Source organism: Plectropomus leopardus, chromosome 16, assembly GCF_026936395.1.
Source record: "Plectropomus leopardus strain MGB_pleo_1.0 chromosome 16, ASM2693639v1, whole genome shotgun sequence".
Lineage (NCBI taxonomy): Eukaryota > Metazoa > Chordata > Actinopteri > Perciformes > Serranidae > Plectropomus > Plectropomus leopardus.
This window is the reverse complement of record NC_142191.1, coordinates 28,580,750-28,595,720: the sequence shown is the minus strand read 5'-3', so window position 1 is coordinate 28,595,720 and position 14,971 is coordinate 28,580,750. Positions and strand designations below refer to the sequence as shown.

The window sequence follows — 14,971 nt, the reverse complement described above, 5'->3', positions numbered from 1 at the left end:
AATATACATTTTCAGTTTTCAGAAAATATCAAAATACCAAAACATCATTAAATCACCAGTTAGTTTTTATGTTGCTTTGTTTTTTAGAGACCTTGGCATACTTTGTTGTTGTTTTCATCCTCTATGTCATTAAGCCTCTGAAAGCTAGTAAAAGGACAGGAATTGTTATTTTTGTTTTGATATTTGTATAAAATCCTTCCGAACTTTGTCACAGGTTTATTAGACATCTTAATAACAGTTAAAGAAATCTGTGTACACATCCATACTTAGCACTTACATCTATGTCCCACCCACTGCTACCTTTTTCTGTTCTCTGATTGGACAGACGACCTGCCAGTCAAAGGACGGGCCCGTTATGTGCACTTCAAATGCTTCAAAAAGCTCTGGATTCTTAGGGTCGTCATTATCAAATTGTGAAATAAAAGCAGCACATTACAACTCAAAAGTGGCACCGTTAATTTGAAATAGCGTCAGTTGTTTGACTTTTGACAACACATAAAACGGAAGCATTTGACAAGACTAATTCATGTCGCAGAATTGTTTTCATGATTTTCTGTCCATTTTTCCTTTAAAAAAAAAAAAACATTTTAAGGCTTTATTTAAAACACAACGCACTTGTCTTGTCCTAAATGCTCAGGTAAACCTCATATGTTACCTGTAATATTTTTTGTTCTTTGGCTTAGGTTGTGTCCTCGTGTGTGACCGTGACATGTCCGACGGCCCCTGAAGGCAGCAGCAGTCTCATTGTGGCCCTGCAGAGCTAACGCCATCACACGCAGCGGCTACGACGAGCAGCACGGCGACATCAGGGCCACCACAGCAGCGCAGTCCTCATCACTGTCAACCCGTTTCTTCATCACGGTCATGGAATATTAAAGCTGCCGGTTATTAGACGCGTTTAAAACAGGTAAGACACACTGTTTTTTTATTTTCACTCATCGTCCAGCTCGCCTGTGTCTCCACAGCGGAATGACTTACTTTGATTTTCCAGGTGCTGTGCTCATTATTGACATTTCGTGAACGTAAAGGTGCTTAGCATCTTAGCTAGCTAACGTTACTCTGCTTTTTATATGGCAAAAAAGCAGTCTGGGTGACGCGACGGTTGTTTTTAACGTGAAACCCGGTGTGTATTCAGTGAAATATACACAGCAGCTCATATTTAGGCTGTGTGAGTGCAGTGAAACAACAGCACCTGAAGATAATTAACGTTAGACAAGTGGGTTAAACGCGTTTAACGGTAAAACTGAAGACATACGTTGTTTGTTATCACACTGGAGGCTTGTAGCCCTGAAAGCATCTTGACGCAACCTCTGCTCGGTTGTTTACCATGCCCCCCCCCACTTTCTCCCATCATCATCATCATCATCATCATCATTAGCATCTTCTATTAATCAGATGAGGGACATACATGATTGACAGTGGCTGTCTTTCACCTGGGATGCATTTAGGTTCATGTGCACACGTTTGGGAAATCATAGTGCTCAGCTCACTTTTGAGGACCATGTTGCATTCCTCCACATGTATGCAGGTGAAGCGTGTTGGCATCACCTTCAGTCAAACCTGAACAAATTGGCTTGATTTTTTGCAAAAACGTGGGAAGAAGGCGTAAGCAGCGAAAAAAAAGAACTGACCTCAAAATTGTCAAGAAATTAGTTTGGGGTTTTTTAAGTGCAAGAAAATAAATATCAGTAAAATAAAATATTCGAATATTAGTTCAAGTAAATACCAGAGTATTAGCAAAATAAGAATATAAAGTAAAATTAAATAGAAGAAATTGACAAAAAGAAAAGAAAAGTGAAGAAAAGTGCTTAAAAGCAGGGTTCCCACGGTCATAAAAAAACAGAAAAAGTCAGGAAATTTCAGAATGGCATTTTCCAGGCCTGGAAAAGTCACAGATATGGTCATAATGATTGAATGTTTTGGAAAAGTTATGGAATTTTCTTGTGTATAATGAAATTGTAACGTAATCTTCCATGTTATGGAACATAACAGCAAAATAATTGTCTGTGGCTAGTGTGCACTAGTATATGCCATTGTGTGAATGTGTGTTCTTGTTGTTTTTTTTTTATCTTTGTGTACATTTGTAGTTGTCTTCCTGGGTTTTTCTCTCCCTTTCTGTATTCCTGGATAGTTGACTAGTTGAAATAATATTTGAAAAGAGTTTGAATCAGTTGGAATGTGATGTGCTTGAAAAACATAGGGCTCAAAAGAAAAAGTAATACTTAATTTAAAATAAATATGTAATTATGATTATATATAAATATACTTTTTCCCTAGCTGTTTTCTTCTTTCCCCAGCAATTTTCCCTAGCTTTTTAAAAATAATTCTCCAAATCTATTAATTTCTTTCCAATTTGTGAAAAAGTTATTACCAAGCTGCTCTTTGCCTTTTTCCAGTGTTTTTTCAAAGAAATTGCATCAATTTTCTTCGCACTTGTGCATGGCATCTGAAAGCAGCACAAGGAAAGTTGATATTGTCTCAGGTTTCAAAGGGTTAATATTATTTACGCAAGCTGTTGTACCTTCCCTGATATTTGGATGTGATGTAACACTTGTATCCCCACCTCGTATTCTTCTCAACGAGTCAGATGAGGATATGAATGCTTTCCTGTGATAACTGCCCGCTTCCTCCTCATGTTAAAGGGATACTTCACATTTTTTGATGTAGGGTTGTATGAGGTACTTAACCATAGATGGTATATTACAGATAGATGTCGCAAAACTCCCTCGAGTATTGAGAAGCAGGCTATAGTCTGACATGGAAGCTAAACAATGTGCTACAGTGGATGGGGTCCAGCAACAAAATGTATTTTAGCTACCTTAAAAAAAGAGCCCCACATAGGGAAAAAAAATCAATATTAGTCAAAGTGTATGCTTTAAAGAGAATATTTTTACCACTTTCCCTTTCCATCAGACAGCCTGTTTCAACAATAAAGCTGATACCGGCTTCAGTTCTCCATCTGTGCTCTCGTCAAAGCCACCAGACAACATTGACAAAAACAGCAATTTTAGCTCACTGAACACTGAAGCTGCTGTTCAACTGCTGCTTCAATCCTATAATTAGTAAGTGTCATTGTGTGACTAGTTGAATACGAACTAACCGTTTAAGTTGCCAGAATCACGCAATAACACAAACATAATAATTGTTCAGGGCAGCAGTGGGACAGCAGCTGCTGTGGTATGAGAGATGTTAAATCACTGTTTTTCTTAATGCAGTCTGGCTACGAAGAAACAACTTCCTTTTTGTGTTGGAAATCACTGTCTGACAGTACAGTGAAGAAGGTAGAAGGTATTCCAAATATAGTGTACAGTGAAGCTGATATTGACTTTTTTTTTTAAGCTTGGTCTTTTTTTTTAGGTAAATAAAACATGTTTTGTTGCTGGCCCCCATCCACAGCAGTAAATTGCTTATATTTCCACATCTTACTCCAGCCTGCTTCTCCAAACTGGCAGCTTGCCGACCACCGTCTACTCTATGTAATAAATCATTTCTGAAGAAGTTACCCATATAACCCCACTTCAAAAAATCAGAACTATCCCTTTAATGGAAATTTCTCCCTCCCTGCCTTTACTAATTGGGGTTAATTGCTCTCCTCACCTCTGTCACCTTTTCAAACAATGACGGGCATCCTTCCGTCTGTTGCTTCCGCCCATAAAACCTGGCCAAGTCTGAACCGCAGCCATTCGTTCCAAGCATTGTGTCTGCAAGATTAGTATAATTGATTATATTGTCGGCTGCTGCCATTAGGTTTCTCTCTTACATCAGCATTTCTCCCTTTAAGAAGTGTTTCTTAATGAAGCAGCTTTTATTTACCACATGCAAAGGCATGCCACGACTTGTAATTCATTTTTTTAGGTGGGAAAACTGAGAGTGATAAGATGAAATGTGGAGTTTTAATTTCCGCTGCGCTCTTTTGCCGTAGAAGCACCATTACCCTTATTTTCAGACAGCTGGCTCTCTCAGGTTTTAAGCAGAGCCAGCAGCTGGAGGACGGCTCGCTTCCTTCACTAAGTGTAAGATTTCTGCACCAAAAAAAAGACAGAGCTGCTTGTTTTACAGCCACGTGATGCTCCGGCCTGCTGGGTCTCAGGTGCTGCAGGTGCGGTGTATGGAAGCACAGTATGTTGTAAGGCTTTAAGGATGGATCTGTCCCCAGGCTGCCGGGGTAATCTCTGTCGAGAGGTAGTAGTCTTGGAAACCGAGCACAGGAAGCAGCCGCTTTATGAAATACCATTTTTTTGTAGAGGCATGAGTGCACATCACGTTCTCAAGGTCTTAAGATCTGGATTTCAGAAATCTTAATCACGTGATGTCAGTTTGATGTCAGCATTAATCCTACCATATTGGAAAATGACAGATACAAATACGAAATCTTAACATCCTTGAGTGTGTTAAATCTGCTACTTTTGAGGTTTTGTATTGCAAATATCTCGTCTGACTCGTGAAGAAAAAAAAAAAGCTCTTGTCGGTATGACTTATGAGTTGTTATTATTATTCTCAGTTGCTGTACAATAGGATGAAGCATGCTCGGCATCGCTGATGAAAGCCCCGTGTGTTCGGCGTGTAGGCCCGTCTTGACTGACAGCTTTAAACAGCTCTTACAGTGTGGTGAAACGCTGCCAAAGTGCTGTGTTCCTAATCACAGTTCAGCCCGTCACTGTCTGGCACGCTGATGCCCTGCGTTGGCAGGAGAGACCTGATCAGGCAGGTTACCACACAGAGGTGAGGAAGTTAGGACAGCAGAGCACAGGAAACCTCATGCAGCAGTAGATGTGTTAGCATGTTGCAGTAAACTCGGGAGACTTTGGTCTTTGTTTTTTTTTTTTTTTTTTAAGCCATGGACTTTTGGTTGTGGTTTTTATTACTGGATTACTTAAATACGCCAAAATAATCTGCCCCTCATGAGCCACCTGTTCTTCCCATTCTATGCAATGTGCAGACTACCTGGCCTCAAGTTTGCTATGTGGTCATTTGGACACTAATTTAAGAATATACAACATGTCGGCACACAACTGGAATAATAATCTTGAAACTAGATTTTGACACTCTGATTACAGGGCGTCAGGATCGTGAAACAGAGCAGGACCCACATTAAAGAGTAACTTTGGTATTTTTCAACCTGGACCATGTTTTCCCACATTTTGTGTCAAAGTGACTTAACGGGAGGAACTCTTAAAATTACCGAGCAAGACCGCTGAAGAGAGCAAAAGCGAAACAGGCTGCGATAGATCCATTTTTCTCCATCTGCTCCTATTTTGTTGATTTTCTCCCCAGCACTGATATAATGTACCTCAGCACTTCACTTTCTTTAGTTTGCATCTTGGATTTTGATGAACAGAGTACCAAGCCCCTCTGGACCGTAAGACATGCATAAACTGTACTATTCACTGTCTCCAGTTTCTCCGTTGGCCCTAACTGCGGGGCTTGTTTTTCTCTGGATTATGCTAAGGAGGCATCATGCTGTTTGTTTCTCAGTTCATACAGTCCCAGCTACTGTGGCTTGTTGTTAACTTTCATAATCAGACGGTGTCAGCACTGGTTACAAGTTATGGCCTCAGTTTGGACATTAGAGTGATTTTCTCTCCCCAGATTGTTTGATTTTGAAGCATTTCTTTGGACTTCAAGAGCAAAAACTTTATCTTGAGCTGTATTTAGCTTTAGCTGTAGGTTTCGTATTTTTTCTCATCTCAGAACCCCTTCAGGGAGGCCTAACCCCGAGGTCTGACCAAAGCGGTAGCACCTGCTCTGGAGTTTGCTCAGACTCAGTGCGATGCCTGTTCATCTGTTCTGTGCAGCTATGATTCATGTTGGGGAGGTCTGCTGCGCTGTAAACTTGTGATGTACCACTGAATTGTGATCCCATTGAGCTCTGTGTGGCCATCTGAGAAAGGAGCGTATATTTACTGAGAGGAGCAGGTGTGCTCTCAGTGACTGCATCATCCCTCGTGTCACTTTGGTTTCTGTCACTCTGCCTCTTGGTGACTGCCTCTGTGACAGGAACCGATTTGAAGATTTGGACTTAGTCCCTGTCTTGTAGCCAGTGCAGAGATCTGGCAGCACCCATGGTGAAGCCCTAATCCTCATCATTTCGCAACTTTATGTAACCTCCGATTTCTGTTTCCTAAGAGTTACACACTCTCCCGACAACAAACAGGCGCTCTTTGAGCATCTTACCGTTGATTGGTTGTTGAGGTGGATCACTTTTGAATTAATGGCTAATTCCACAACCGAAAGTTTCTTTGTTAATGCTTTGTTAATGTTCTGTAGTTAATGGTAAAATTCTGATTTAATTTTCTTTTGATTGAACAAATAAACACAACTGAAACAATTAGTTGGCCTTTAAAGAGAAAATAAACCACTCTAGTCATTTTTATGCCAAAATTACAAATTTATTGGCTTCTCAAAATGTGTATAATAGCTGGTTGTCTTAGTCTTCCATATCTCAGTCTTTTCCGCTGTAAATCGTACAAAGAAAGCAATTTAAGTATGTGCACTTTGGTACGGGGAAATTATGGTAGCCATTTTTTCAATATTCTCAGCAGTTTTATTTGTCAAATAATGAATTCATGCAACGAGATTAATCAAGAAAATGGAAAATAAAATAAAAAAAACCTCATGGGCAGATTAATCTGCATTGAAAATAATTGTTGCATGCATCCCTATAATCTATGAACCCTTTTACCACTATTCAGGACAGTGCTTTCAGCCACATCTCATTGTCTTCATCATCTGATGGAGCTTGCATTTTCACTGAAACGTAATTATTTAAAACTAAACTAAAAGTGAATCCGTGCTCTCTTCAAAGCCAGACTCCTCGCTGGACATGGGAGCTGCTGCTTCTTCGATCAGTAAAAATGCATATGTTCAGTAAATAGAGCTTTAATGGATATATATGTATATAATATTGCATATATGCTTTGCCACCAGAATACTGGGAAAACAAACGTTCTACAAATTACATGTTGGAGTTTAGGTTTACTAATCTCTGTAAAGAAAACTCAAACTTTCATTCAAAAAGTCTGCTGCTTGTTAAATCAAACCCAGTATAGATTTAAGTGTTTTCGCATGAATGAGTAAATGTCGCTCCCGCCCCGTCTCATTAGTGTAAGTTCAAATAAAGCCCTCTCCTCTGCGGCAGAGTCTAGTCCAGCAGTTGATGACATCACACGGGGCTTGTGGTGGGTCAGATGGCCCCGGCTCATTCGTTCGGGACTGGGAGTACAGTCAGCTGCTCCTCCGCGCTCAGCGTCACGCCACAACCTCAGTGGTCAGAAAGACATCACAACAGTGTTGTCCTTTGTGTCACGCTTTCAGCAGAGAGGGGTGAAATGTGTCTCTCCTCTCACTCCACGTGTCCATTCCCCCCGCCGTGGCTGAGTTGTGACGTACTTACGGGCTCAAACGAACTTATTGTTACAGATGAGTAAATGTTGAACCGCGAATGAATGCAGGCTGTGACAGACATGTGAGAGCGGAGCCACAGATCATATGATCACCTCTGAATGCGTGCAATCCCTCCAGGATCTCCTTATCACAGCTGCTAGTTTTCTTTTCACGCTGCTAATTAAAAAGGTTTCACTGTGGCGTCTTTTAGCTTTTTACACGAACCATCAGCTTCATTAAAAAAAACTAGGAATGTTTGTGAGCCGGGCATATGCCTCTGGGTCATTGTTACAGGGCTATCATGGGAGGAAATGATGTGTGAAAGCGATACACTTGCATGAAAGCTTGTCAGAACGGGGCCCGTGGAGATGTCCGTCTTAGGGGTGTTACTTCAAAGGAATTCAATTAGCAGGAGTTGTTTGTCTTGCTTCAAGGAGCAGGAGTTACACAGATCCTATCAAGCTGATAGCATCACGCACAGTCCCTTATCAGCGCGCCACTTCCACCTGCCACAGCTCCTCTTTGTGTTTGCTTATGCGTGCGTTGGCTGGAAATGTGCAAAGTCAGTGACTGGTCGTCAAGTGCGGCTTCATTTCCTCTGAGGAGAATCACAGTCGCTCATTTACATCTGGAGCGCAGGCGAGGCATGAGAGCGCCAGGAAGCATGGCTTTCTCTCATATCCTGCTCAAAATGTTCCGTTTTTAATCTTTCTCCTTTTTTTTTCTTAATCTCTCCAATTCCATTTAGCTCTCAAGTCCATTTAGCCTTTATTCAGGAGTTCAATAGTGCACTGGAGCGCCTAGGTCTATATTTAAAACTTAACTGCTGAATAAATCGAGCAAAAATCTTTTTAATTCTGCCAGCCACCACCCAACCCGAAAGTTTATACTGCTGCTGGAGCAGTGGAATGGGAATGGTAGGTTCCTATAACAGGTTTCCTCCATATGCGAGTGCGTGAGCAGCGAGCCAGAGATCCAGAGCATCATGTGGTGGTCAGAGAGGCAGCTGGGAGCAGCGCAGAGAGCTTTCTGACTCCATGCATGACGCTGTCTCAGCCTTTGCCTCATATTCTATTTCACACAGCACCTTTATCAAGCAGTGTGTTCATGTTTATCACATATATGTACTGCCAGCACTTAAACAGAGCATGCTGTTGTGTTTTCGATTTTAAAATAGACTACTGTTTACCCGTCTCTTGAGTGAGCGTGTAAAATCCCAGCAATTCTTGAAGAAATGCCCAACTCACAATGACATTGTCACATTCTTTGTGTTTCTGAACAAAAATCCAAACTTTATATAAACAAGCAGCATATTCTTAGAGAAGCTGAAACCAGCAACATAATCGCCAGAATAAATGTTGTCATTGTGCGTTCCTGCAAACCACAAATATGTTACATTTGTACGTTTCCTATGTTGCGGATATGCTGAAACTTTATTGCTCTACTGCTAGAGATGCCTGCTTTTTCCAGGCTGATGTTTATGAAGAGTTTAGGTTTTAAGGCTGGGTATCATTTTAAATGTTTTGAGTTTTGGCACTGATACCAAAATGATATTTTTTGATACTTTGCTGTAAGGAATGAATCTAATGACAAAAGCTTTTTTCCAGTAATAACAAGAGAACAAAGTTCTCAAATAACAGACATCATCAAATTGCTGTTTAAAAATATGGCAAAATTGGATTTTTGAAAAGAAAAAAACCCCAAAACAATTCTAGAAAACTATGCACAAATGTCTGTCAATACCAAAAAAGTATTGAGCTTTGATACCCAGCCTTGTTATGTAAAACTAATTACAAGCAAACATATGAAAAGTGGGTACCAAATACATAAATCTTATTGTTTCCTTGCAAAATAACTTCCGTGCAAAAAGTGAGAGGCTCATCCTAATGACAGCACGAGACGTAAACATTATCGGCATCCTCCTCGGCTGAGCTGTGACATAAGGCAGTAGATGCACACTTTCCTCTGTGCAGTTATTTGGTTAGTTGGTGTAGTTTGGTAGAAAGAAAATAGCTCCGACATGAAACTGCTCACATCAAGGTCTGTGGATTATCTTGAGTTACCATGTCATGATTTCCGTAGCACTACAGGTAAGAGGACAAATATGTATTATTTGAGTTTGCCGCCAGCTGTCCCTTTAATCTTTGAGTGGCCTCCTGATCTCTGATGATAGGCTACACGCTCAGTAAAATTGTGATATTTGGGACGAGGTGAAGGAATGCCTCTGTGTTTATGTGTGTGTAGCCTTTTTTTTTTTTAAAGCACGGTGCCTCTCCGCTGAACATTTGAGCATCTTGAGGCCGCCTGCCAGACACAAGTAGCAATCATGTGGGTGTCGTTCTCGGTGCTGAAACGCCGGGCGAGGCGGACAATGCATCTCGTTTTTGCTGTATTATTTATTAATGACATGTTTACCATGGTGGCAGACAGACTGATGACAAGTGTTTGTGTTTTGAGGGGGGAAACAAAAGTGCTTTCTGTACGTATGGTAATGGCCGCAGGAGTTTTCATACATAATTAACTTGCTGTGAGTTTTCCAGCTGTGTCTAATGTCATGTGTGAGTGACAAAGGCTACATTCTGCCCCAACAAAGCCTCCCTGTGGTGTGCGTGGATGATGCTGTTAGGAGATCTGCATTGCAAAGCAGCCATTATGTTTTATGGTTTCTATGAATTTCAATGTGGACTTATGCTGTTTCTGTGTCAGAGCGCTGAGAAAAAGTGACTGTTTGTGTGTGGAGCTCAGGCTCTGGAGCTTTCATCTCCTCTCAGATAGTTACTATGTGTCAGAGTCCACGCCAGGAGCTTCAGTTATGGCCTGTTTCCACTGCAGTGTCTCCTGAACTCTGCTGCCTGTCTGCCCTCTGCGTTACGCTCTGCTCTCCGTTTGACTGTGCATCGTCATTTTCTCTGCATTGCTGATGCAGCTGCGAGATGCTGACAAAGGAGATGATGGCTCATTCTGGCAGCGGCGTCACATTGGCAGACCTGGGCCTTCACCGTCACAAGGGCTTTATCTTCAGGATGCGCTGTCACATGCTAAATAACCCTCAAAGCCAGAGATGGTGTTCCTGCATATCAGGGTGCATATCATGCAATCATCCAGAATCTGATGTCATCTGAGAAATGTAATCTGATAGAAACAAATGGATCCAAATCATTTTTAATTAGAGCTAAATCTAACGAATCTATCTCTAAAAACACTTCAACTGCACAAGACTCATCTTTTAATCAGATATCACCATCTCAGGTACTAATTCTTCAAATAGAAGTTTTTGAAATGAAAATCCTTGTTTTCATTCAGGAAAACACACAGCAGAAAATAAGGCTTTGGATAGGAATGCAAATTTGAAGGGTTTTTTTGTTAAAAAATAATAGTTGGACTTCACAAAGTGCCCGTTTCCCATTGTAGTGGTTGAAATCGCCTTTTTTAAAAGGGAATTTCCTGCATATATAAAAAAACAGCATACATGTGCTAATTTTGTTGGAAAATGGATAGAACTTGAGGATTGTCCAACTCTTATTGTTATAAAGTCCAGTAACAGAATTGTTTAAAACCTGCCAGTTCATGATATTGAGATATAACATTTATTATGGAAACCGTGCCTACATGTGAGCCCTCGGCCTGGTCAGAAGTTGCATTTATGTATGAGTTGCAAGCTCAACCAAGAATTGATGTTCCCTTCTTAGATTGTTGTATCCGCCAAGAAGGTTATGTTTTCAATTCAGTTTCTTTGTCAGCAGGATTACAGAAAAATTGCTGGCGTGATTTCAGTGAAAGGCTACTTGGTGGAAGGGTGTAACATGGGCCAAGGAAAAACCTGAACCTTGGAGCTGATCTGAATTACAGGGCGGACACACGAGTTATTTTTCACTTTCATTAACAGTGCAGGATAAGGTATTTGGCCTTGGTGGTGGTCTGTGCTCTCAGAATTTCTTTGTAGTTTTGTTTGATTGAGAAAGCAAAAGCATTTCATAAATAAGAAGGAAAGAGTCTTCCAAAAACATAATATGCTTTGAATGAAGTGTTCATTTTCTTGACTTCACCACTCTGATTTTTCAAACTGGGGGCCCATGGAAATATCTTGGTTTGTCAAGAACTCATAAATTCACATAGCCAAACAGAGACATTTATATGTGATTATTTTATCTGTTAACAGTTCTAAATTGATGTCCTAGAAAATGTACTATGTGATGATGTGAAATTAGATCCACAGTAATAGATGACATCTGCATCACTCTCTTCTGCTGCCATCAATTCAAGAGTTTCCCTATCCTAGTGTTGTTGTGGGTTTGGCCGCTGAGCTCGGCTGTTAATTCTGTCTTCCCATGAACACACGCTGAAGTGCTCACTCTTGACCTGATAAAAACACTCTCATATTTGCCTCCTCCATGATGCTTTAATCACCTGGCAAATCCCTCTCTCGTGCAGCGTAGACGCAGACCGTTGGTGCAGATAGAGAACAGAGGCCTAATGTGCAGCGAGGATAATTGTCCATTTTAATCCACCCCTCAGCAGTGTCTGTCAGTCAGCCTCTCAGCAAGGGCTCGCAGCACACTGGCAGTCCTGACCCGTCAATCACATCACATCCGTCAGGGCTCATGGGAACACGCATGAAACACACTGGATATAACTGGTGTTCTAGCATGTCGTATCTTTACCACAAACTCCACGAAAAATGTTTGAGAGAAACCACAGGAAGCAGATTATATTATCACTACTCGACTACCCCTCCGTCTGCAAGGTTGCTCTAAATCCATGTAAAGGCTGTAGCCTGCAGCTGTAAGCTTTGCAAATGCAGCTATTATTGAAATGGCAAAGTGCCCTACTTACCCTTAAGAGACTAGCCCTGAAATGAACCAGAAGTGGGTGGCTGACGGCAAGCTTTATGCGCAACTGTACAAAGCATGGCGCGCAGGGGAAGCAGTCGCCCACCAGCGGAGAGCTGGGTTCATTTCCCAGCAGGGGCACCTCCGGCTTGGCCCGGGCCCCCAAACATTATGAGTGGCTGTGATTAGAACTGGGAAGCCAGTGAGGGAGTGTGTCCCTGCCACTGAGAAAGTGACTTCTGCAGACCTGTGGCCCTTTAACAATCGCCATTCTGAGAGTTAATACGTTTACACAAGTTTTCTCTTTTTGTTTTTGCATATGTAAGTTTGAAGGTACCTGGAAAGACCCATGAAGCATGGGCATAAAACTGCCATCCTTAACTAGACGTGAAGAAAGCTACAAGACATATGTGCCCCAGTAACCTTGTTTTATGTACAAAACTGTGTGTTTGCTTAAGTGGAAAAATCTGTGAAGTTCCCTTCACTTCACAGCGAGACATTAGTCAGAGTGAATATTCATCTTTTATAAGAATACTCCATCGGAAATCTCTGTTTTTGAGTATTGCTTTATACTAAAATAGCAAAATGTCTTTTGTTTTTACATAATATTGTGACATTTTTAAAAATGAATCTCAACCGTAAAGTCAAGAATTTGCCAAAGATAGTGAAAAATGCCGAAATAGCCCAAGTGTTACATCTTTCATTTACACTCTCTGCAACTAGAGCATGTTTGGCATCATTTCTTCATAAGTTACTTGAAATATGAATTAAAATGATTAAAATTGATTAATTTTCTGTTGATTGATTAATCAAGTAACTATTTCAGATCTACTTTGAGTATCAGTTACACCCTGTAGGTTTGAAAGGTGGCTTTTAAACTTGTCTCTTCTGGAGCCTTGATTCACAGCATTTTCAGTTGCTCCATAACTCCTTGAAGGTCAAATATTTAGTGATTTATTTTCACTGTATACCATTTGTATGTATAAATTGAGAGGAGAGCATAATTTAAAAAAAAACTCAGCGTTATACGACAATGAAACGTATGTGCATATCAATCTGTGGGGTGAATTTGTGGAAAAGTTTGGAGCAGGAGCTAAATTCATTCATTCATTCCTGCATTCATTCATGGTACGGCACGGCTCTCTTTTCGTTTTCTGTTAGAAAAAGTGGTGGATATAACCTGGTAGGTTTTCTTTGGTAGCAACTCAGTCAAGTTTCCAAGTAAGAATCGTCACTAGTGAGACAGCAGACATCCTGAACAACTTTTAAACAGAGACTCAAAATGTCACAATTTTGCAAATCTGTAATGAAAACCGGCCTAATGTCTCAGGTCTCGCTGCATCAGTTTTGTACTGTCCGTCATGAGTCCAACAATGACATAGGGGTGCAATGCTCAGTCAGTGAAGTATTCTTTGAACTTCCTGTGGTATGTTGATACCTGGCAAAATGGGGTCAAAACATATAGAAGCCACAGCTGGCTATTTGGGTCACGAAAGAAACGAGGAGCAGGGAAAGAAAGAAGGATGGAGGACAGGAAGAAGATCACAGAAAGAACTGAACGAGTATCAGAGATGGCAAGAAGTGTGATAAAGCTTCTCCAGACCAATCAGAAGGGAGCTGACAGTGACAGGAGCCCTAATAGACACATGTATGAAATTGGCAGTGACTCTACTGGGGGACAAATTAGAGAAAATAAAATGAAATATCAGCACAAGGCTGGATTTTTGTGCTTGAGCTCTGGCTGTACCGTGCAGTACATGCAGTGCCTGCCTTCCTGCCCACTGTCCCTCTGTGGCAGCTCAACACATTGAGAGCGGTGTCCTCTCCATGGACCCTGCTGTGTGTCCGGCCACTTCACTGGCCCACTCATCTGTCCCAGTAGCCGAGCAGCAGCGGCACAATGACTGAGTCTGTTGTGCCTCGGCCGGTCATGTGACAGCTCTGCATAGCTGAATGACTTTCCCCCCGCAGCCCCGGTGCCATTATGTTTTATTGGAGGGGGCTGCGGATGAAAAAGAGAGTCAGCTATCCCTCCGGGGCCCGTGGGCTCTCAGCGACTCTCTGCAAAGCCTGCTGGGAGCCCGTCGCCATGACTGCATCCGCCGACAGGGAGAGAGAGCGGAGGAGAGGAAGGAGGCCACAGAACGGACGCAGACATGCCGAGCAGCCAAATGGCAATTTTCTGCTGGTAAAGAAGACTTAAATCACATGTTACACTCACACGCTGAGGTCAGCGCGAGTATTCTGGGACATCCTCACAGTTCTTATGCACAGAGCCCCAAAATAGACCTGCGAGTGAAAAGCTGTTTTTGTTTTTGGCTGAACATTTGTAGTAACAGTTGTTTTTAAAGGTACTTTTCTCGCCTGCTGAAGTAAATTACAAGCCCTTTTGACACCGATATGGTTTTATAGGGCTGCTAGTCCCATCTTTACGTCTCCTTTGCATTACTACTCATGCCGGTATCACGAAAGCAAAAGAGCTGTGACGTTAAACACAACAGGTTCAGCCTCTGGTATTACCTATACATTGGCAGCACTTTATTTTAAACAATAATAGTGTCATAACATGGCAATAAAAATGATTTACCATCTCTGTTTTATGGTGGCTGATCTGTCCTCTGCATTATGGCTAAGGAGCTCCTGGACTTCATTGTTTTCCCACTTTGTGGACATTTATAACTGTTGCTCTTCTTCTTTGAGTTAGCCGCTGACTGCTTTTAGCTGCTTTTTCAATGAGTAGCTAAACCCCCAAACCACTT

At 41.5% G+C, this 14,971-nt stretch overlaps 1 protein-coding gene across 4 annotated transcripts in view; it reads left to right on the top strand.

Annotated features, from left to right (window-relative positions):
* Nucleotides 1–716: 716 nt before the first annotated feature.
* Nucleotides 717–14,971, top strand: part of fynb (FYN proto-oncogene, Src family tyrosine kinase b) — a 99,989-nt gene continuing 85,734 nt past the window's right edge. Inside the window, exon 1 of one of the 4 annotated variants that reach the window (XM_088089063.1) lies at nucleotides 717–907. The gene's annotated coding sequence lies outside the window, so the exon portion shown is untranslated. The remainder of the gene's footprint in view (nucleotides 908–14,971) is intronic. The other 3 variants (XM_042503249.2, XM_042503250.2, XM_042503248.2) reach the window with 3 other exon arrangements.